The sequence below is a fragment of the Chiloscyllium plagiosum genome, unplaced genomic scaffold (assembly GCF_037043375.1).
Source record: "Chiloscyllium plagiosum isolate Xiang-an unplaced genomic scaffold, Cpla_swu_hap1 HiC_scaffold_4, whole genome shotgun sequence".
Lineage (NCBI taxonomy): Eukaryota > Metazoa > Chordata > Chondrichthyes > Orectolobiformes > Hemiscylliidae > Chiloscyllium > Chiloscyllium plagiosum.
Window position 1 is genome coordinate 29,371,728 of NW_028270142.1, and position 21,563 is coordinate 29,393,290.

At 39.3% G+C, this 21,563-nt stretch overlaps 1 protein-coding gene across 2 annotated transcripts in view; it reads left to right on the forward strand.

Moving 5' to 3' along the window:
• Nucleotides 1–9,773: 9,773 nt before the first annotated feature.
• The window catches only part of reck (reversion-inducing-cysteine-rich protein with kazal motifs), a 187,003-nt gene continuing 175,213 nt past the window's right edge, over nt 9,774–21,563 (forward strand). For both annotated transcript variants that reach the window (XM_043688962.2, XM_043688961.2), the window contains exons 1-3: nt 9,774–9,870; nt 17,488–17,574; nt 17,911–17,988. The gene's annotated coding sequence lies outside the window, so the exon portion shown is untranslated. The remainder of the gene's footprint in view (nt 9,871–17,487; nt 17,575–17,910; nt 17,989–21,563) is intronic.

Consider the following 21,563-nt stretch of genomic DNA (forward strand, 5'->3'; position numbering starts at 1 on the left):
TGAGATTATACTGCTGCTTTGAAACTGGGGGTGCTCTATCAGCCTTCCAGCTTATGAATGGGCCCCCACAAATGGGCTGAATGGCCTCTTTGTGCAACATAGGGATTCTATGATTCTATGTTTGGCCACACGAGTGTGCTCACCAATGAGATTGCAGCTGATCTATTTGTGTTTCAAATTCCATATTCTCATCTACCACCAATAACTGTTGATTTCTTTGCCTAAAAGAATTATTAAATAATTGTTGAATTATTTAATAATTGTGCCTCCTCAGCCTTCTGTGGTAGAATTCCAAAGTTACATAGCCCTCTGTATCCTAAAAGAATCACCCTAATTTTAAAACATAGCCGCCTAGCTTCACGATAGGAAACATCCTTTCCATATCCATTTTGTCAAGACCATTCAGGATCCTATACACTTTAAACAAGTCATCTCTCTCACTCTTCTAAACTCCAGTGAAAACAGTTACAGCCTGGCGAACCTATCCACATAAGACAAATCACTAATTCTAGATATCAATCTAACTAACCTCCATTGAGCTGCCTCCAATGCACTTACATCCTTCCTTAATAAGTAGACCAAAACTGCACATAGCATTTGAGATGTGGTCTCACAAATGCCCTATATAACTAAAGCATAACATAATTACTATGTTCAATTCCTCTTAGAAAAAAGGATAGTATCACATTAGCATTGATGATTGCATGTTGTATCTGTTCTTAGCTTTTTGTAACTCATGGAGATCCTTTCAAAGATGAGTCTTCCTTCTGGCCATGAAATTAACCAATTCAGGGAAAATCACATTTGAGAGACTATTCTCCATACAGTGTAGCTTCCTGAAGTTGACAATCAAGCTCTAAACCCACAGGAAATTCCTCGTTGTGAATGTAGTGTTGCAAAGGTGGGTAGAGTAATAGTAGATTGGGAGGCAGGAAGTTAGAATTTGATGTTTGTAAAATCGTTAAATTGTAAAATGCTGGGGGGGATGGAGGAGGTATTGCACGGTCCCTTTAAAAGATGATGCTTTTTCTGCGCTTAGAGCTTAAAATGGATGTCTGTGAGCAGAAGCTTGAATTTGCAAGTACATAGAGAGTACCAACTGAAACATTTGTATCGAAAGGCCATACAGTTAGCAGGCCAAGCAGCAGTTTTACCAAGACAGCATGCTTTTGAATTTAGCCAATCAATTTGAACCAGGCACTTAGATACCAAAAACCTTTTAAATTTAAATGTGATGGGTTTGACAACATAGGATCAATGCTATTGTAACAAATATTGATATTTTATCACAGGTATAAAAGGAGGGGGCAGTTGGACATAGACCCCAGAGCTAACAGCCCTCAGCCATCCATCAAAGCTATCAGTCCTCAGCTCTTTCTCTCTCTCTCTCTCTCTCTCTGGAGAAATTGGCTCTCACAGTCGTCTATGTATTAGAGAAAGCACCATCTAAATAGCAAAGGCATTCTTGACAGAAGAATAACAAAGAAGGTATTCCTGACAGAAGAATCAATGGAGAAGGCACTGAACATTCCAGAAGACATGTAAACTGGCTGTAATTTCAAGAGAATAATTTTTGTTTGTCAATTGAGTGGAACTTGTATTTATTGGAACAGCACGCCATTAGAATCTTGTTTTATTTGGGAATAGGTAATGGTTAGAAGGGTTTTATTTGGTTAACTTAGTTAATTGTTCACTGTTAGAGTTAGATAAATAAATTGTTACTTGCTAATTTTAAAGTGAGTGTCAAGGATTTACTTTATTTAAATACTAGAAGTTACTGAAAAGCAGGTTACACCACTTTTCACACTTTTTTTACAGATTACAGAGCGAGGTGCTCCTCTTTGTTGGGGGGGGGTGGCGGTCACCGTCTGCTTTATAACAAAGCAGAAGAGAACTGGAAATAGTTGCGTTATGGTAGTCAGAACAACTGGGAGACATTCAAGAAGATGTTGTGGACTCAGAACAAATATGTTCCTGCAAAGGAATGGGTGAAATTCACAAATCTAGACTCCATTGGATCTCAAAGAGCATAAAAGGATATGATTAGGAAGTGAAATTTGCAACTGATACTGAGAACACAGTATTGTAGAAAGTGCAAAGGGTAAAGAAGGTGCAGAGGTGAAAGTTACAAGGAGGTTAGGAAAGCCAAGAGCAGCATGAAGAAATATTAGCAAATAAAATCAAAGAAAATCAAATGTGTTTTATCTACATACAAAGAGCAGAAAGATAACTATGAAGATGATATCTTCGAGACTGTGTGGAAGTGGAAGACATAGGCATGTTTCTTCATTAATACTTTGCATCTGACTTCATAAAAAAGGGTGATGATGCAAATATTGTTATGATACTTTGGATTACATTATTGATTAGGGGAGGCATAAACAGGTTTAGCATTTTTTAAAGAGGATAAACTACCAGTCGCAAATGAAGAATATCCAAGTTTACTTAGAAAAACAAAGGTTAAAATGGTGGAGAATCTGACTATCATTTTCCAATTGTCTCTGACTCCAGTCCTGGTGATGGAGCACTAAAGGCCTACTAATGTTCTGTTTGGAAAGAGAGGAAGAGGAACTCTGCTGAACTGTAACTTTGATGTTTGACAAATTATTGGAAATATTTATAGGGGCCTTATGGCTATTTCAAGTAATCAAGAGCAATTAGTATGGATTTGTTTGGGTTAGTTTGTATTTTAGTAACCTGATTGAAGTTTCTGAGAACATAATAACAAGTGCACTATGTATTGTTCACATAGATTTTAGTAATCAGCTTTTGCTAGATGCCACAGGAAGTTCAGCTTGAAAAGAGCCCTGAGACCAAGGAGAGTGGATTATTGGGTCCAAAATAAGCTCAGCGTCAGAAAGCAAATGGTAATAATCAATGTGTGTTATTGTGACTAGAAGGCTGTTTCCAATGGGATCTCATAGGACTCCATGCTAATTGCCTTGCCTTTTGTGATATATGTACATATGTTCTCCCCATGTCTGTGTGGGTTTCTGCCTGGTACTCTGGTTTCCTCCCACACTCCAAAGATGTGCAGATTGGGTGGAGTGGCCATGCTAAATTGCCCAATACTGTCCAGAGTTGTGCAGACTAGATGGGTTAGCCATGTTAATTGCCGGGTTACTGAGATGGGGTGAATGTGGATGGGATGCTCTTAGGAAGTTTGGTGCAGACTTGATTAGCTCAATGACCTCTTTCTGCACTATAGGGATTCTATGGTTCTATGATATCAATATTTGACTTAAATATTGGGAACATGTCTCGGAAGTTTGAAGGTGCTTCAAAAATGGTTCACAGCGAGGAAGAAAGCAATGGAATGGTCAGGCGGTCAGAAAAGTGTCAAATGGGATTTATTCTGGAAAAATGTGAAGTAATGCATTGGGGAAGGGAATGCACATCAAACTGTCAGATATTGGAAAATGTAAAGGAACAGGTACATGAGAGTATTATCACAAGAAACATATGCTGTAGTATTGTGTTCTGGCCATTGCCTCACAAAAAGGATGTCATCACACCAGTGATGATATAGAGAAGACTTAAAAAGATATTGCCAGGATAGGACAAATTTTAATAAAGGGCCTTAGTCAAGGTTTGATTACTCGGAAGAAAAAGATAGGACAAACGAATTTAATGACAAAACAGGGAGAACTCATGATAAAAATAGAACAGTGTGCTTTTTATTATAATGAAATTATATGAGGTGGTGAGAAAACAAATAACAGAAGCAAAGAGGAAGTATGAAAAGAAACTGGCAACTAACATAAAAGGGGATCCTAAAGTCTGCTATAGGCAAATAAATAACACAAGGGTGGTAAAGGAAGGAGTAATTAGAGACCAAAAAGGAGATTTACACAAAGAGACAGAGGGCAAGGCTGAAGTATTGAACTAATAGATTTCATATGTCTTTTCCAAGGAAGAAGATACTATTCAGGCCATGTAGGAAAATCAGTTGATAAAAGTTTTTGAAATAGATAAGGAGGAAGGATTAGATAGGCTGCCTGTACTAAAAGTTAGGCAAAAGTGAGGACTGCAGATGCTGGAAACCAGAGTTTAGATCAGAGTGGTGCTGGAAAAGCACAGCAAGTTAGGAAGCATCCGAGGAGCAGGAAAATTGATGTTTCAGCCAAAAGCCCTTCATCAGCAATGGAGGCAGAGAGCCTCCAGGGTGGAGAGCTAAGTGTGGGGGGGTGGGCTGGGGGGGGAGGTAGCAAAGAGTACAATAAGTGAATGGGGTGGGGATGGAGGTGATAGGTCAGAGATGAGGGTGGGGGAAGTTGACAACAAGTACAATGGGTGGATGGAGGTGGGGATGAAGGTGATAGGTCAGAGGGGAGGGTGGAGTGGATAGGTGGGAAGGGAGATTGGCAGGTAGGACAGGTCATGAGGACAGTGCTGAGCTGGAAGGTTGGAACTGGGGTAAGATGGGTAGAGGGGAAATGAGGAAACTGGTGAAGTCCACATTGATGCCCTGGGGTTGAAGTGTTCCAAGGCAGGAGATGAGGCATTCTTCCTCCAGGCGTCGGGTGGTGAGGGAGTGGCGGTGGAGGAGGCCCAGGACCTGCATGTCCTCAGCAGAGTGGGAGGGGGAGTTGAAATGTTGGGCCACTGGCGGTTTGGTTGATTGGTGCGGGTGTCCCGGAGATGTTCCCGAAAGCGCTCTGTGAGGAGGCGTCCAGTCTCCCCAATGTAGAGGTGACCGCTTTGGGAGCAGTGCATACAATAAATGACATTGGTGGATGTGCAGGCGAAACATTGATGGATGTGGAAGGCTCCTGCAGTTGATAATGTATTAGAAACAAATCAGTTGCATCCAAAAGATACAGGAAATTTGTGTGTGGAAATTGCAAAGACATTGGCAATAATTTTTCAATATTTCTTCAATTGATAAGTAATGTCAGATACCTGTACAGAGGAGGAAGTGCTGGATGTCTTAAAATGAATAAAGGTGGATAAATCCCCAGGATCTGATCAGGTGCATCCCGGAAATTTATGGGAAACTATGCAAATGACTGCTGCATCCCTTGCTGAGATATTTGCATTGTCGATAGCCATGGGCGAGATGCTGGAAACTGGAGAGTGGCTAATGTGGTGCCATTATTTTAAAATGTGGTAAGGAAAAGGCACAGAACTATAAATCGTTTAGCCTGACGTCATCGGTGGTTAAGTTGTTAGAGCAGATTCTGAGGGACAGGGTTTATATGTATTTGGAAAGGCAAGGACTGATTCGGGATAGTCAACATGGTTTTGTCCATGGGAAATCATGTCTCACTAACTTGACTGAGTTTTTTGGAAAAGTAATAAAGAAGATCAATGAAGGCAGAATGGTGGACATTGTCTAAATGGGCTTCAGCAAGGTGTTCGGCAAGGTTCCGAACGGTATATTGGTTAGAAAGGTTAAATCACATGGAATCCAGGGAGAGCTAGATATTTGGATACAAAATTGGCTTGAAGGTAGTTGACAGAAGCTAGTACTAGAGGGTTGCTTTTCAGTCTGGAGGCTTGTGACCAGCAGCGTGCTGCAAGGATTGGTGCTGGGTCCACAGCTTTTAATCTTTTATACAGATGATTTGGATGTGAATACAGGAGAACTGGTTAGTAAGTTAGCAGATGACACCAAAATTGGTGATATAGTGGAAGTGAAGATTATCTCAGAATACAATGGGACCTTGATCAGATAGGTGATGGGCTAAGAAGTGGCGGATAGAGTTCAATTTGTGGTGCTGCATTTTGGAAAGGCAAATCAAGGCAGGACTTATACACTTAATGGTAGGGTCCTGGGGAGTGTTGCTGAACAAGGAGACCTTAAGGTGCAGGTTCACAGTTCCTTGAAGGTGGAGTCGCAGATAGAAAGGGTGGTAAAGGCGGCATCTGGTTCGCTTGTCTTTATTGGGCAATGCATTGAGTATAGGATTTGGAATGTCATGTTGCAGCTGTATAGGACATTGGTTAGGCCAGTTGTGGAATAGTGCATTCAATTCTTGTCTCCCTGCAATAGAAAAATGGTGTTAAACTTGAAAGGGTTCAGAAAAGATTTACAAGGATGTTGTCAGGATTGGAGGGTTTGAGCTATAGGAAGAGGTTGAATAGACTGGGGCTATCTCCCCTGGAGCATCGGACGCTGAGGGGTGACCTTGTAGAGGTTTATAAAATCATGAGGGACATAGATAGAGTGACTGGCAAGGTCTTTTTCCAGGGTAGAGGTGTCCAAAAACAGAGGGCATAGATTTAAGGTGAGAGGGAAAAGATTTAAAAGCGAACTAAGGGTTAACTTTTCCACACAAAGGGTGATGTGTGTGTGGAATGAGCTGCCAGAGGAAGTGGTGATGACTGGTACAATAACAACATTTAAAAGGAATCTGGATGGATACATGGACAGTAAGTGTTTAGAGTGATATGGGCCAAATGCTGGCACATGAGACTAGATTAATTTAGGATATCTCATTGGCATGGACGATTTGGACTGTTTTCCTGCTGTACAACTGTATGACTCTATGACTCGAGAATTGCAAACATGATGCCTTTCTTCAAAAATGCATGCATGGATGCACCAAGCAACTGCAGAGTAATCAGTTTAACTTCAGTGGCTAAGAAGCTCCTCAAACTAATAATTCAGGAGAAAATTAATAGTCACATTGACAAACACAGGATAATTCAGGACAGTCAGCATGGATTTCCTTATGAAAATGCACATTGAACGAGTTGACTGTTTTTTTTTCAGGTAAAGCAGCACGGTGGCACAGTGGTTAGCACAGCTGCCCCACAGCACCAGAGACCTGGGTTCAATTCCCACCTCAGGCAACTGTCTGTGTGGAGTTTGCACATTCTCCCTGTGTTTGCGTGGGTTTTCTCCGGGTACTCCAGTTTCCTCCCACAGTCCAAAAATGTGCATGTTAGGTGAATTAGCCATGCTAAATTGCCCGTAGTGTTAGATGTAGGGGAATGGGTCTGGGTGAGTTGCTCTTCGGAGGGTCGGTGTGGGCTTGTTGGGCCGAAGGGCCTGTTTCCACACTGTAAGTAATCTAAAGAGTGGACTGGTGAGTGGATACGTTTAACAGATTTCCAGTAGGTCTTTGATAACGTGCATCAGTACATATGTTAGTAAAGTTAAAGCTCACAGAATAAAAGCAAAACGGACTTAAAATTGGCTGAGTGACAGGACACAGGGAATAATGGTTAATCAATGTTTTTTTGACTGTGTAAGGTTAGTACTGTAGTGACGTTCAGTGGTGTCAGTGCCGGAACCCTTATTTTTCTTGATAGATACTAACAGTCTGGACCCTGCTGCATAGACATGATTTCAAAATTGCAGATGACATGAAAATAGGAAGCATTATAATTTATGAGGAGAATTGTGCAGAATTTCAGCATGACGTTTCAACCTGATGCAGTGCGTCATTATCGCAAATGCAATTTAATGCAGAGAAGTTTGAGATGATACATTTTGGCAGGAAGAACGCAGAGTAACAATACAAAATAAGGGTGCAACACTAAAGGGGGTGCAAGAGCAGAGGGACCTGGGTGTAAATATATGTAAGTCATTATAAGTAATTAACTCCATTTACAAATTTGCTGATGACATCACCGTAGTAGATTGGATGTCAAACAACGATGAGACAGTACAGGAAAGAGAGAGACAGCTTAGTGGTATGTATAATGATAACAATCTCTCCCTCAATGTCAGCAAAATGAACAAGCCGGTCATTGACTTCAGGATGCGGAATCGAGGATTTGCCTCGGTCTTGGGAAAATAGCTATTATAATCAAGGACCCCTCCCACCCTGGTTATATTTTCTTCTTCCATCAAGAAGAACACATGTACCAACTGATTCGAGAACAGCTTCTTCCCCACTGCTATCAGACTTATGAATGGACCTCTCATATTAGAGTTGATCTTCTCTGTACTTTCCCTCTAGCTGTAACACTATGTTCTGCATTCTGTTCGATTACCCTTATGTTTTTATGTAAGGTATGATTTGCCTGGTTAGCATGTAAAACAATACTTTTCACTATCTCAGTACATGAGAATAATAAATCAAATAAAATCAAAAGTATCAGGACAGGTTGAGAGAATGTTAATAAAGCATACAAAATCTAGGGTTTCATTATTGGTTTACGGAACACAATATCAAGGACGCTGTGTTGAACATAAAAGGACTACCTACCTGAGGAAGGAGTGGGGTCTCTGAAAATTTGTGGTTTCAAATACAGGAAGTCCCCGAGTTACGAATGAGTTCCATTTTTAAGTCTGTTCGTCAGTCGAATTTATACGTGAGTCGGAACAGTTACATATAGCGTCAATTAGTCAAATGTTTGTCTGAGTATTATGGTATATATTTTGCCTAAAACATCTTAAACATAATAATACAGTAATAAAAAATGTAACTACAGTACAGCACAGTGTTTTGAGCATCGCGCAAAGTAAACTGCCCATTTGTTAGTACGAATCATTGTATGTAACTTGATTTTTTAAAAGTAGGCTTTACGGCGATCGGTTCGTAAATTGGGCGTTCGTAACCTGGGGAAAGCCTGTAAACCTGTTGGACTATAACCCGCTATGTGATTTTTGAACTTGAAAAGCCACTATAGTTTTGCCTCAAGTTGAGCATTGTGCAAAGTTCTGAGCACCGCAATTAAGAAAGGATGTGAACACATTTAAGAGAGTGCAAAAGACTTTTATAAGTGCAATTCCAGGAATGAGAAATTTAAATTATGAGGATAGATCAGAAAGCTGGGACTTTTCTCTTCGGAGAAGACTGTGGAGGAATGATTGTCATGATTTCACACCTTCAACACATTATCTGGACTGACACACCAATTGTTAAAGTTCATTTGAGAACGTAACTTTTAAAAAGAAATTGCGATTTACGTATGAAAAAACTGGAATCAACGTGGTCATTCTAAAAGATGAGAGACTTAACAAACAGTCCAGGTCTTTTTCAAAATATAATTTCAGTTAAATCAACTTTTGCTATAAATTCTGTGTCTTACAATCTTATTATCCACAACCACCTGATGAAGGAGCGCTGCTCCGAAAGCTAGTGCTTCCAATTAAACCTGTTGGACTGTAACCTGGTGTTGTGTGATTTTTAACTTTGAGGCATGATTGAATTATTCAAAATCATGAGGGGCCTGGACACAGTCAACAGGGGTCAAAAGTCCCCATTCATGAAAGGCGTAGATTTAAAGCAATTAATAAAAGAAGCAAGAGTGATGTAAGTAAAATATTTTTCACACAACCGAGAGGTTAGAGTCTGGAGCCTGGGAGTGTGGCAGAGGCAGGTTCAATTAACTCATTCAGGAAGAGAGTTATTCACAATGGAACAACATAGAGACTAACGGGAATAAGAATAATACTTGGTGAAAGTCTCAGTTGAAGTACCACTAAATGTCGTACCTTTCTGCGTTAACAAATGTTATTTTCTGCGACGCCAAGATCGTGATTTAACATGTAAACCCGGTTCTGGATACAACTTAACCGCAAGTACTCGCACTGTCTCTGTGTGTGAACCCCGGACCCTGGATAATTATATACATTGTGCGGACCCGTTATAATTACATGCCCCGGACCCTGGATAATTATATACATTGGGCCCCGGACCCGTTCTAATCACGCGCCCCGTACCCTGAGTAATCATATACACCCGGGCCCGGACTCTGTATAAGTTACAAACGCCGGCCCCCCCCCTCGACCCGGTTTAATCACCCACCCCGGACCCTGTATACTCGCACACCCCGGGCCCCAGTGCCTGAATATCAACCATTCGACGTCTGACGTCATGGCGCAGTGAGCGGTCCCTGTAGTTGTTGGTGGAACCGGAGAGAAAGGGTCTGTCCGTGGATCCGGGAGTCGGGCCCCGCTGTGAGGAAAAGGTAACGGTCCGATCATAGTGTGAGGGAGGACGGGCTTTTGAGTTCCGGTGCATCGGCGGACAGCCGTCAGTTGCCGTGATCTGAGTTTCGGAGCATGAAGGAGAGACTGAGAGACCCCAGCCTCGTGCCCCCTCCCCGGGAGTAAATTACTGTAGATGCTGGAATCTGTACTGAAAACAACATTACTGGAAATCACAGCGGGTCAGACAGTATCCATGGAGAGAAAGCAAGTTATCGTTTCTAGTATCGGTGACCCTTTATCAGAGTCTGGTGAAAAGTCAGCTAGACTGGAAAGGTTAGCTTGCTGTCCATGGATGCTGCCTGACCTGCTGTCACCACCGTCTCTCCCCTACCTTCCCCTCACCCCAGGACCCACTGTTTCCCCTTCTTCCACCCCCCCCCCCCCCCCCCGTCAGCACTCTCCTCTTTCCCCTCCCCTCACTCAATCTCCGGACCCCCCCCAAGTCAGCATGCCTCCTCCTCCCTCTTGCCGACACCCCTCCAGTGTCACTCTAACAATAGACTCCTTCTCCCTCATCTCTGCCCCTTCAACATTTGCTCATTCTTTCCTTCCCCTCCTGTGTACCCCTTGTTCCCTTCCCCTCATTCCCCCAGCTTACCCCTCATTCCCTCCTGCCCTCCGTTATTGTTCCCTTCTGCCCTTTCCCCCCCATCATTCCCTAATCCCAACCTGTCAGCACCCCTCCCTAGCTTTGGTTTTGAGTGCTTTGTATTGAAGCAATTCCAAATGTGTAACCTTGCCATCGTGTGCAATCTGTTTTAAAGTGGAGCCAAAATCCATATCGCAGGCCTGGGTGTGAGATCTTGCAAACTAAATGTGCACCTAATTACAGTGAAGCCGTTTGTTTGTTTTGCTGAAATGATGAGGCTCACAGCAAGTTTTCCTAAAATCAGTTGTTCATTTAATTATTTTAAGTTGTTTAAAGACATAAAATTACTCATTATGTAACATTGGCTGTAGATAAGTCAATTTATTTCAAGTATGGACATTACTTGCCAAGAGTTCTTTTTGTCTGAGTGCAAAATGTTTTCAAGAAAGACTTACACTTGTGTACTGCCTTTCACGTTCACAAGTCATTCTGGTTTACAGCCAAGGAAATATTTTTGAATTGTTGACTGTTGTAGGAAATATGTTGACTAACTTGTGATATTGCAGCAATACACTACAAACTACAATGTAGTTTGGGTAAATCATTTGTGTTGTTGGGTTGAAGTTTAAATATTGGTCAGAACACTGGAAAAAACTGGTCTCATCTTCTTTGAAATAGCATCATGGAATCCTTTACATCCAGCTAAGAAGGTAGATGAGATCTTGGTTTCACACCTCAACAGAAAGATGGCACCTCTGGCATGGCACTCAGTTGTGACTGTATTGGAATCTTGAGTATTGTTCTAGAATGGATCAGAACTGAGAGATTTACAAACTTAAATAAAGCTGGTACCAGGATTTTAATTGATCATGATGCAAACTTGTGTTCTCTTAAATAAATCTTTCAGTATATTTGTCGTAAGTCATTATAAATCATCAGAACATCTCATCGTGTGTGTCAAGTTTTTGCAAGAGCTACTTGGCCAGTCCTATTTACGTTTCCTGTGTAGTTCTGCAACTGTTTCTCTTCACGTTACCAGTCGCGATTCTCTTGAGAGCTCAGATTAACTCGGACAGTTAATTCTAGATCCTAACCACACTGTCCAAAAAAAGATTTTCCTCATGCCATGCCATTCTAAGGTGATAGATAAAAGAGCCAGTGTCATCCAGCTTTCGATGGGGAGCAGTTTCTCCTCCTAGTCTGTCTGGACCCCTCATGATTTTGAACAGAGAAAATGTTTTTTCCATTTTTTTTCTTCTCGAAGGAGAACAATCTCAGCTTGAAGCCCCAGTTTCTCAACTTCTTTTACCATCTTCATTATTTGCAAGTGGTTGGAGAATCAGACTTTCCAAGGGCACATTGTTGTGATTTCTATTTACCACTGTGAGAAATTATTTACGTAGCATCTTTTTAACTGAGGAAAAACCTTGAGCTGTTTGATGAAAAGTGCAAAATGTATGAGTTAAAATAAAATATGAGAGGAGTGGGTTTGTAGAATGGAAAGGGATACAGCAATTTTGACTGTTCATGGAGAGCTTTAAAGGCAAGCAGAAGAATTTTAAATCTGTAGTGTTCAGGGACCAAGTTAAATTGTTTCCATAAGTCAACCTTTACCAGACCAATGAAAAACATAATTAGATTTGAAGGAAGATTGCTAAATGATTTTTATGCATAGTTTGCCTCAATGGTATATATATTACTTACATAAAGTGTGCCAGTTACCTGAACACATTGTGATCTCTGCTTGAGAGGGTGTCTTGCACTTCATGGCTTTGATAAGTTCACTGGTCTCCTGAGTAATAACTGTATTTTGTATTGAGCTACACCTGAAAGAACTTTGCATTACTGTGGAATGGGAAGCTTAACAACTTGATTGCTCCGTTTGTAAGATCACAAAACTTTAAATAGTCATCCATAATTAATGGTTTACATAGACTATTCACCAGTTTCCAGAACTTGGAGTACAGTATCTTTGTGCATGGTTGTTCAGTATTGCTGCTGGCAATGAAGGAATTCAGTTAAACTTTGTGTTGCATGGAACAAACACAGAGAATTGGGGGTAAATTCAGCTAGTCTGACAGCATCTGTGGCAGAGAAACAGTTAAAGTTTCAGATTGAGTTCTGAGAGAGTGTAACAGTTTATTCTATTTTTCTCTCTGTTTGGACTACCAGACCATCTAAGTTTCACTAGAAGCAGGAGGGAAGCTTATAGGTGGCACTCTTTCCATGTATTTGCTGCCCTTATCCTTATAGTTGGTAGAGGTTGTGTGTTTTTGGAAGGTGCTGTCAGAGGAGCTTGGTGAGTTGCCACTGGGCATTTTGTGGATTGACCTCCAGCAACCACAGCCATCATGCGCTGTGCTTGTCATAACTCCAAACAGATTTTTTTCAGTTTTCCTCTGTTTCACATTGATTCCAGTTTTGTAAGCTTTCTTGATGGCATACTCGGTTGATTGCTGCTTTCCAAGTGCACTCGTTCTTAACTCGCCTCTGGAGTTCCATCTTTTTTGTCTGTGTTTGGACCAAGATTATATTGAGTTCAGAAGCTGTTTTAGAACTCAAACGGAGTGTCAGTAAGCAGGTTATTTCTGAGCCGGGGCTATTTGATTGCACTTTTGCCAACCCTGCAATCACTGTGCTGAAGGACAAAGGTGGACTTGTCGTAATTGGCCAGTTTGAATTTGTCTTACATTTTGTGTGCAGGACATTATTTGGGAAGTTTTCACATTGTAGGTGTACCGGAAAGCTTGACTAAAGGCAGGCCTCATTCTGGAGTACAAGTCTTCAGTTCTGTTTCCAGAATGTTGTTAGGATTAAATACCTTCATGGTATCCAGTGCCTTCAGCTGTTTCTTAATATTGTGCTGTGAATCAAAGTAGTTAAAGATTGACATGTGTAATGTTGTGTATGTCAATTGGAGGCTAAGATTGATCATCTGCTTGGTATTTATGACTGAAGATATTTGCACATTTTGCATTGATGTGATGGGCTCACAGCATTCTTTGAATACCTCCAATTAAATTATACCCTTTCATAAATAAGGGGGCCAAAACTGTTCTCAGTATTCCCAGATGTGGTCTCACCAGCACCTTGTTCAGTTGCACTCAGCCTTCCCTACTGTTATACTTCAAACCCCTTGAAATCAGAACTGACATTCATTGGCCTAATGGATTACCTGCACCCATATGCTACCTTTCATGTTTCCAAGGATCCAGAACTTCATTTGTGTTGCATCTTTCTGTAGTTTTTCTCCATGTAAATATTTTTTCTTATGTTCTTCTTTCCAAAATAAACAATTTCACATTTTTCCACATTAACTCCATTTTGTCAAATTTTTGCCTACTTACTTAACGTATCAGTATCTCTCTCCCTCTCACAACCTGCCTTTCCAATATTTTTGTCATTTGCAATTTTTGGCTACAGTACATTCACTTCCTTCCTCCAAGTTATTAATATATATTGTAAACAGTTACAGTCTCCGCACTGATCCCTTGGAACTCCACTGGTTACAGGTTGCCAATCTGAAAAATAACTTGTTATCCCTGCTTCTTGTTTCCTGTCCATTAGCCAATCCCCTATCCACCCTAACACCATGAACTCCTATCTTATGACTTAACCTTTTGGAGAGTGTCTTGTTGAATGTCGCTGGGAGTCCAAATACAACATAACTACTGGTACGCCCTTTATTTACCTCAGGTTGACTTTTCTCAAACCTTTAACAAATTGGTCAGATATAATTTCCCTTTCATGAAGCCATATTAACTTTGCTTGATTTTAATGATTTTCCAAATTTTCTATTATTACCTCCTCAATAGTTGGTTCCAATACTTGTCTAACAGTAGAGGTTAGGCTAATCAATCTATAGTTATCCCTTTTTTTTGCCTCCCTCCTTTTTTTGAATACGAATGTCTTATTGTCAGTTTTCCAATCTTCTGATACTAGTTCAGAATTCATTGGAAAATTACAACCAATGCATCACTATCTCTGCAGCTTTTTTTAAGGATCCTTGGATGCAAGCCAACAAGGGGAGTTACTTACCTTTAGTCTCAGTAGTTTACCTAATACTGGAGATGTTCTAATTCCCTGCCTGTGTTTTTAGTATAAATGCGTATGTTAATATACATTTGAACTATCTTCCACCAAAAAGACTGATGTAAAATGTCTGTTTAATTTCTATCATTTCCCTGTTCCTCATAACTATCACCACAGATTCATTTTCTTAGGGACCTATATTCACTTTGATCTCTCTCTTCCTTTTTATAGATTTAAGTCAGTTTTTGTATTCCTTGCTAGTTTGTCCTCTCTTTCTTGTCTTTAAAATCGTCCTTTGCAGTATTCTGAACTTATCCCAGTCTTCAGGGATATTGCTGACTTTGACCTTGAGAAGGAGTTTTTTTTTTCTCAACTTGATCCTCTCCTGAACTTCCTTGGTTAGTCATGGTTGGTTTATCCCTCTCTTTAAATCTTTCCTCCTCACTGGGATATATTTCTGATGAGAGCCATGAATCATTTTCATAAATGACTGCTACTAATCAGTATGTTCATAAGGTAAGCTTTGTTACACATTTCTTTGTGTTGAAAGCACAGGAAGACCTTGAAATTATACAGTAGATATGACTGCTTATTTGTCTTTTCTGCTGATCTATGAGCCCAGTCCACTTTAGCTAACTGTATTCTTATTTCAATATAATTCTCTTTAAGTTAAAGATAGTTGTTTCCAACCTAAGTTTCTCACATTCAAGCTGAATATTAAATTCTATCATATTATGATCACCATCCTAGGGAATATTATGCACAAGAGTAGGCAACCGATCTGCCATTTATTAAGATCATAGCTGATCTAGTTTTAACTTGAGCTGGAATACCTATATATCCCCAATAATCATCCCTTTGGTAATTAAGAATCTACCTACCTCTGCTTTAAAAATATTTAAAGGTTCTATCACCTGTAAGATAAGTTATAATTGTATTGGAGGGAGGGGCTGAATTACCTTTCTCCTATTACTATATTCTGAACTGTTAGGACACGGGGTAAACCCTCCTGCTTAGTTTAAACCAGCAACATAGCAAAGATTTATCATGTGTAGTAATCTGTGAAAATTCGAGAGGATAAGAACTAATTAAAGTAAAAATTACCAACTTTATTTGTTAAAGTATGAAAGTAATTAACTAACAACTATTTACAACTCTTCCTCTAATCTATTTTTTTTAGTTTCCCTTCTATAATAGTCTGATAAAAACCCCCGATTAAGATTTACTGAAAAATACAAATTTTAAAACCAGCCAGCGGTGGAATCTTCTCATTTGGATTTGCTCTCCAGGTTGGTGTTGATGGTTTTCTCTGTGCAAACTCCTTCTCGAGACCAGTACACCTCAGAGAGTTCTAACCAGCAGCCGACATCAATTGGTCTTTTGGCAGTTCTCTCCCAACTGTTCAGTTTTTTCCCGGTCTTATACCCCCAAAGCATCGGTTTTTAATATTGTTAAGGTACTAAGTTCAAACTTGATTGGAGTTTGTTTTTTTTTTCGGTGTATAATTTAAACTGATTGGCCTAATTCAAATTTGTTTTTTTTTCTCCAGGCAACCAGCTACCCTAGCTGCTGGACCAAAAGGTTACATTGTATTTTACTCGGAACACCTGGTGCTGTCAGGTAGTTCTGCTAGCTTTTAACTCTCTTAAAGGTACAATGTACCCACATCTTCATAACACCTCCCTCCTTTAAGAAAACAACAAACACATTACCCTAACATACCGATAACTTTAATCTAAGTTCACCATAACCATATAAATACAAATCTGCGATAACGATCTGCGATTACATTCTTACTACCCGTAACATGTACTATTTTTAAATTAAAAGTCTGTAACCTAAGACTCCAATGAAATAGTCTCATATTCTTGTCTTTAAAGCGTTCAGAAAATATAAGAGGATTGTGATCCGTGTACATCACTGTCTCCGACACATTGTTCGTGTCATACACATTTAAGTGTTGTAAGGCCAGCACCAAACTCAATGGTTCTTTTTCAATTGTGGAGTATTTCCTCTGGTGGATGTTGATCTTCTTTGAAAAGTAACCAACTGGCAGTTCAATCCCATGTTCATCTTTCAGTAGGTGTACACTTCCAACTCCTATGTCACTAGCATCGATGGCGACTTTAAAATGTTTGAAAAGGTTGGTGTAGCTAAAACTGGTTTGGTGGTTAATATGGCTTTCAAATGGTCGATTGACTCCTGGTATAGTTCTGTCCACCAAAACCGTAACAACTATGAATTTCAAACATTTTTAAATTAAAGTATCTCAGATGCTACTGAAAGCCTCTTCTTTAGTGTCAATGTTATGTGCTTGGTTTCAGATTTGCTTGATGAGATCCAGTGAAGCACCTTCGGGATATTTTACTACATGAAAATTGCTAAGTAAAATCGAAGTTTATGATACAATCAAAGAACACATTACTTTTTGGGGAAGGGAAGGCTTTGCTCATCTGAGATTTTATGTAAGCTTCTAATTGCTAATGAGCAATGTCATATGCCATTGCTTATGGATTGCAGGGGATGTGTATGGTTTCTGAAATTGACTGGACATGCGCTACTGTAATGTAACAGTGCATCATAACATAAAAGGCAAACATCGCAGATTTATACAGTGTTGAAGATTTCTGACACTTGAAAAAAAATGGACTTAAATGTAAAAAAAATCATAGATATTTATACCACAAAAGGAAGTGTTGTATCAGCTGGTGCAATCAACAACTTAACTCCACTGTTCTGTTATCATCCAATGCATCATCTTTTCATCCATTTTCTTTCCCATAACTACCCTACTGGTCTTGATCACAATTGCTTTTCATCCTCAGAAACCTGCATTTATGAATTAACTTGTTTTGCTTTGCCTTCAGTGGTAAACTTGCAATATTTCCTGAAGATCAATGTATTCTATTTATTTGCTTATTCTTTCTCGGATCTTTCTCAGTGACTTCATAACTTTTTATTTCTTCCCATATAGAATTTATAACTCTTGCTGAAACTGTTGTTGGAAGTGGCAATATCCAGGGACGTTTTATGAGTCTCCACTGAACACCATGGAAAAAAGGTAGTCATCACCATCACCCAAATCTGAGTTAATGATCGACTCCAGCTGTAGCCTTTACAAATGGCTTCATCAATATCCCCATTCTGAGCACAAATGTTAGTTCCTCTCAATATTGTAAAAAAGCTCAACTTGAAACACACCATTTTAATAAAAAATCATAAATTATTTTGACTGTGTAAAATGCTTAAATTATATTTTGATTTCAATTGTTATGTGGTTTATATCTTTGTTTTTTTTTTCTTCATGATATTATGGTGCACTATAGATGTTGTCGTTTGAGGGACATGCTGAGGCAATACCTTCTCTGATCCAACTTTCATTCCCTCACTAACTCAGGTGAAAATTCTCAACCAATAACGTAAGGGAAGGCCTACATAGACTTTGGATATTTGTAATATGAAGCCAATTTAATGGGTAAGTTTATAGAGACTGTTTTTAGAATGATTTTCTACTTTTCCCATTGTTTGAGTTACTTACATCAGGGTCGAAAAGGAAACTTGACAGCCTAAAACTGAAGAAATTACTGAATTTGAATACTAGTTTTCAAAATAAAAATTGACTTGTTTGGATTTTTGATTCTGCATTTCATTTGTTAACAACTTGCATTCCTAATGTAGTAATTAAGTACAGATAACGTTCTCCAAATGCTTGCATTTAGTACACTAACGTGAGTACAAGGAGATATGTGGCTGTAGAGAATGGATGCAATAGGATGGATGAGAACATACATGTGTCTGCAGGAATGGTTGAGAATTGCAGAGCATTTGTTGAATCAAGAAGCAACAGTTTGATGAGGTCAAGGTGATGGAAATACAGGCTTTGGTGTTGATGAAAGCTCCAGCTATGCTGCTTAGTATAAGTTTAGATTATACAAGGCAGAGTGCCAGATATTATCAGCAAAATTATCTTAACTGGAATTGAATCCGTTACAGCAATTGTGGTACATCCAGTCAGGGTGTGATCTGAAGCTCTCTATAAATTTCTTTTAAGTCGAGTTATTTTATGAGACTTCAAGTTCCTCTCCAAGGCAAAATCTTGGCTGATACTCAATGTCACCTTTCTGATGAGACATTAAACTGAGATCCCGTCTGCTCTTAGATGAACATAAAATATGCTTTAGCACCGTTTCAAAGAAGAGAAATGGGGTTATCCTGTGATCAACTTAATTAAATAATAGATTGTGGTGAATATGACATTGTTGTCTATTGGAGGAGTTGCAGATGAATTAACTTCTGCAGTTCCAATGTTAGAACAATGACTGCACTTCAGAAATACTTCATTAGATTTTAAAATGCTTTAGGATATCCTAAGATCTTGAAAGGCACTAAATAAATGCATGTTTGTTTCCTTTCCGGGTAGGGAAATGAGAAAATAACTCATTGCATGGAGTATGAAATTTTTTATTAAACAATAAAGAACTACTTGCTAAAATGGTTTACATTGTACAGTTACAAGTACTTTCTGTTCTAATAGTCTCATTTATGAAGACAATAAGCATAACTATTCTTATTTTCTCCAAGATTCTTCTCATATAAACTGTGCTGCTATACACTTTTCCAGTTAGTGAGGTATTGTGAACAAAAGGTTTCCAGTATTCCAAATGTTTTTAAAGAATGCATATAGGCATTGGCACTGAGTGCCAGCATCATCTTACCCTTTCTGGCACTTTATTTGCAGCATAATTGACCTTACTTAAAGGGGAATATGGTGGATTTGAGATTATAGGAGAAAAGCATTGAGAAGAAACATATTATGACTCATTTCACTGGCATCTTTGCTTCTGTTGTACATTTATTTCCCTTTAGCTATTTGCTATTAGATTTTTGATCTCACAGGCTTGATGGATATGATCTTATTGAAGATGGAACAGGTTCAAGGGGTTGTAAGATAATTTCGGTGTTTTTCAGATTCATGCAATTTATCGCTATTACTTCTACAAGGAATAAGTGTTGCATGTTTTTAAATTCTCATTCCTACTTTTTCAATGAATTTTTTTTGACTTTGGATCATCAACATGACATTTGATTCTTTAAGATTCTATGAATTTCAAGTGATCACAATTGTATCTAATATTGGTCCTCATTTTCAGCGGTCTGACTTCACAGAACTGACTTAATTTTGGGCAAAGTCAGAAGTCACATGACACCAGATTAGTCCACAAGTTTATCTGAAATCACAAACTTTCAGAGTGCTGCTCTTTTGTCAGGTGAAATGGAAGGAAGCACACAGGCACAAAATTTACAGGTGGAGATATCATTGCAAGAGAATTCTAGGTAATTAAAAGCGTCAAAAAATATAGTATAAGTGGTGTGAGTGGAGTGTCGATAGGCTGAATGACAGGTTTTTGCAGGTGATCAAAAGTGTCAAATGGTGTGGCGAAAGTCAAAAAGTGTGGTGCTGGAAAAGCACAGCTAGTCAAGCAACATCCAAAGAGCAGGAAAATCGACATTTCGAGCATAAGCTTCTCATCAGGAGTTTACTACCTGGGAATTGGTGCCAATGAGTGTGGGAGAGAACATAATGATCAGCCAGAGGGAGTGGCTGGAAAGTTTTAACTTTTTCTTTGGATTGTCTCTCTGAGAGAAGGTGTTTGGCTGTTAATGCTATACCATTGAGATTTGAAAGCTCTCTGCCTAATCTCCCAATTTCAGCTATTGGGAATTCAGAGGATAGAAATTAATCTATTAATTCTGTTGAAACTTCCTCAGAATGAACTAAATATTGTTTCTTGATTGATCAAAGTAACATCATACGTTCCTGTGGAATAATGCACCATGAAAACAGGTCAAATAATCTGGCCAATGATTAATTTGCTAATTTCTTTTTTTAATCCCTTAATTATTTGTTTTTCTGTCTTTCCTGTGAATGCCTGAAAACAAAGGTTGTTGGGTTTAAATCGTGGATTTCAATTAGATTACTTTTGTTTATTGTTGCTCTGCTAAACTTACTTATTATTAATGCATAGTTACTTTTTTTTTGTTTAAACTACAAATCCAGTCGAGAGTTAATTATTCAGGGAGTCTGGGATTGCTTATCAGAAGTCTGGTTGGGAGCCATTGGGATTTATTTTCAAAGTCTTTTGAAGTCTTTAACTTTAATGTATCCCGAACACAGAGGTAGGAAAGCTGATTTGATTCAGCTGTCAGTCTCCATATTGTAACAGTGAGACCTTTCATGGATTAAGACTTTTTTTGATAAAGGAAAAAACATGGATATAAAATGCAGCGCTACGCACCTGAGCACAGATTGAACAAAACTTTGAGAGATCCACATTGGGTAAATGGTTTGCATTGAGACTACCACGGTATCTAACAACATCTAAACCAGGTTCCTCGGTCAGTGTCAAGAAATTTGCAACTCCTGTTTAATTTACATGAATGCAATAATTTCTCTGGGAGACTGAAGATTTGCCTGCCAGTTAGCCAGCTTGAAAAGACAATGGAACTCGAAGTACACCCTGAACAATATTTCAGCAGCTGCTTTTGAGCAGTAGAACAGTGAGAAAAAATAATGAATATGATTGCAAGAGCTGGAACGCTGTTCCTGCCTGTTGCACTCATTATCTCAGAATTCATTGTCCAATGAAAATACTAAATGGAAAAATAGCCATTGACCAAGATACCTACAGATACCATTCCTGCTCAGGATACAAGTCATCTTCTGAAAAGTTGTGATCTCATCTTATGAATCTGACATCTTGAGGATTCAATGAACTGTTTAACTGTGTAACTTGTCTGCTTTCCTTAGATTAGATTAGATTAGATTAGATTACTTACAGTGTGGAAACAGGCCCTTCGGCCCAACAAGTCCACACCGACCCGCCGAAGCGTAACCCACTCATACCCCTACTTTTGCCCCTTTTAACCTAACTCTATGGGCAATTTAGCATGGCCAATTCACCTGACCCGCACATCTTTGGACTGTGGGAGGAAACCGGAGCACCCGGAGGAAACCCACGCAGACACGGGGAGAATGTGCAAACTCCACAC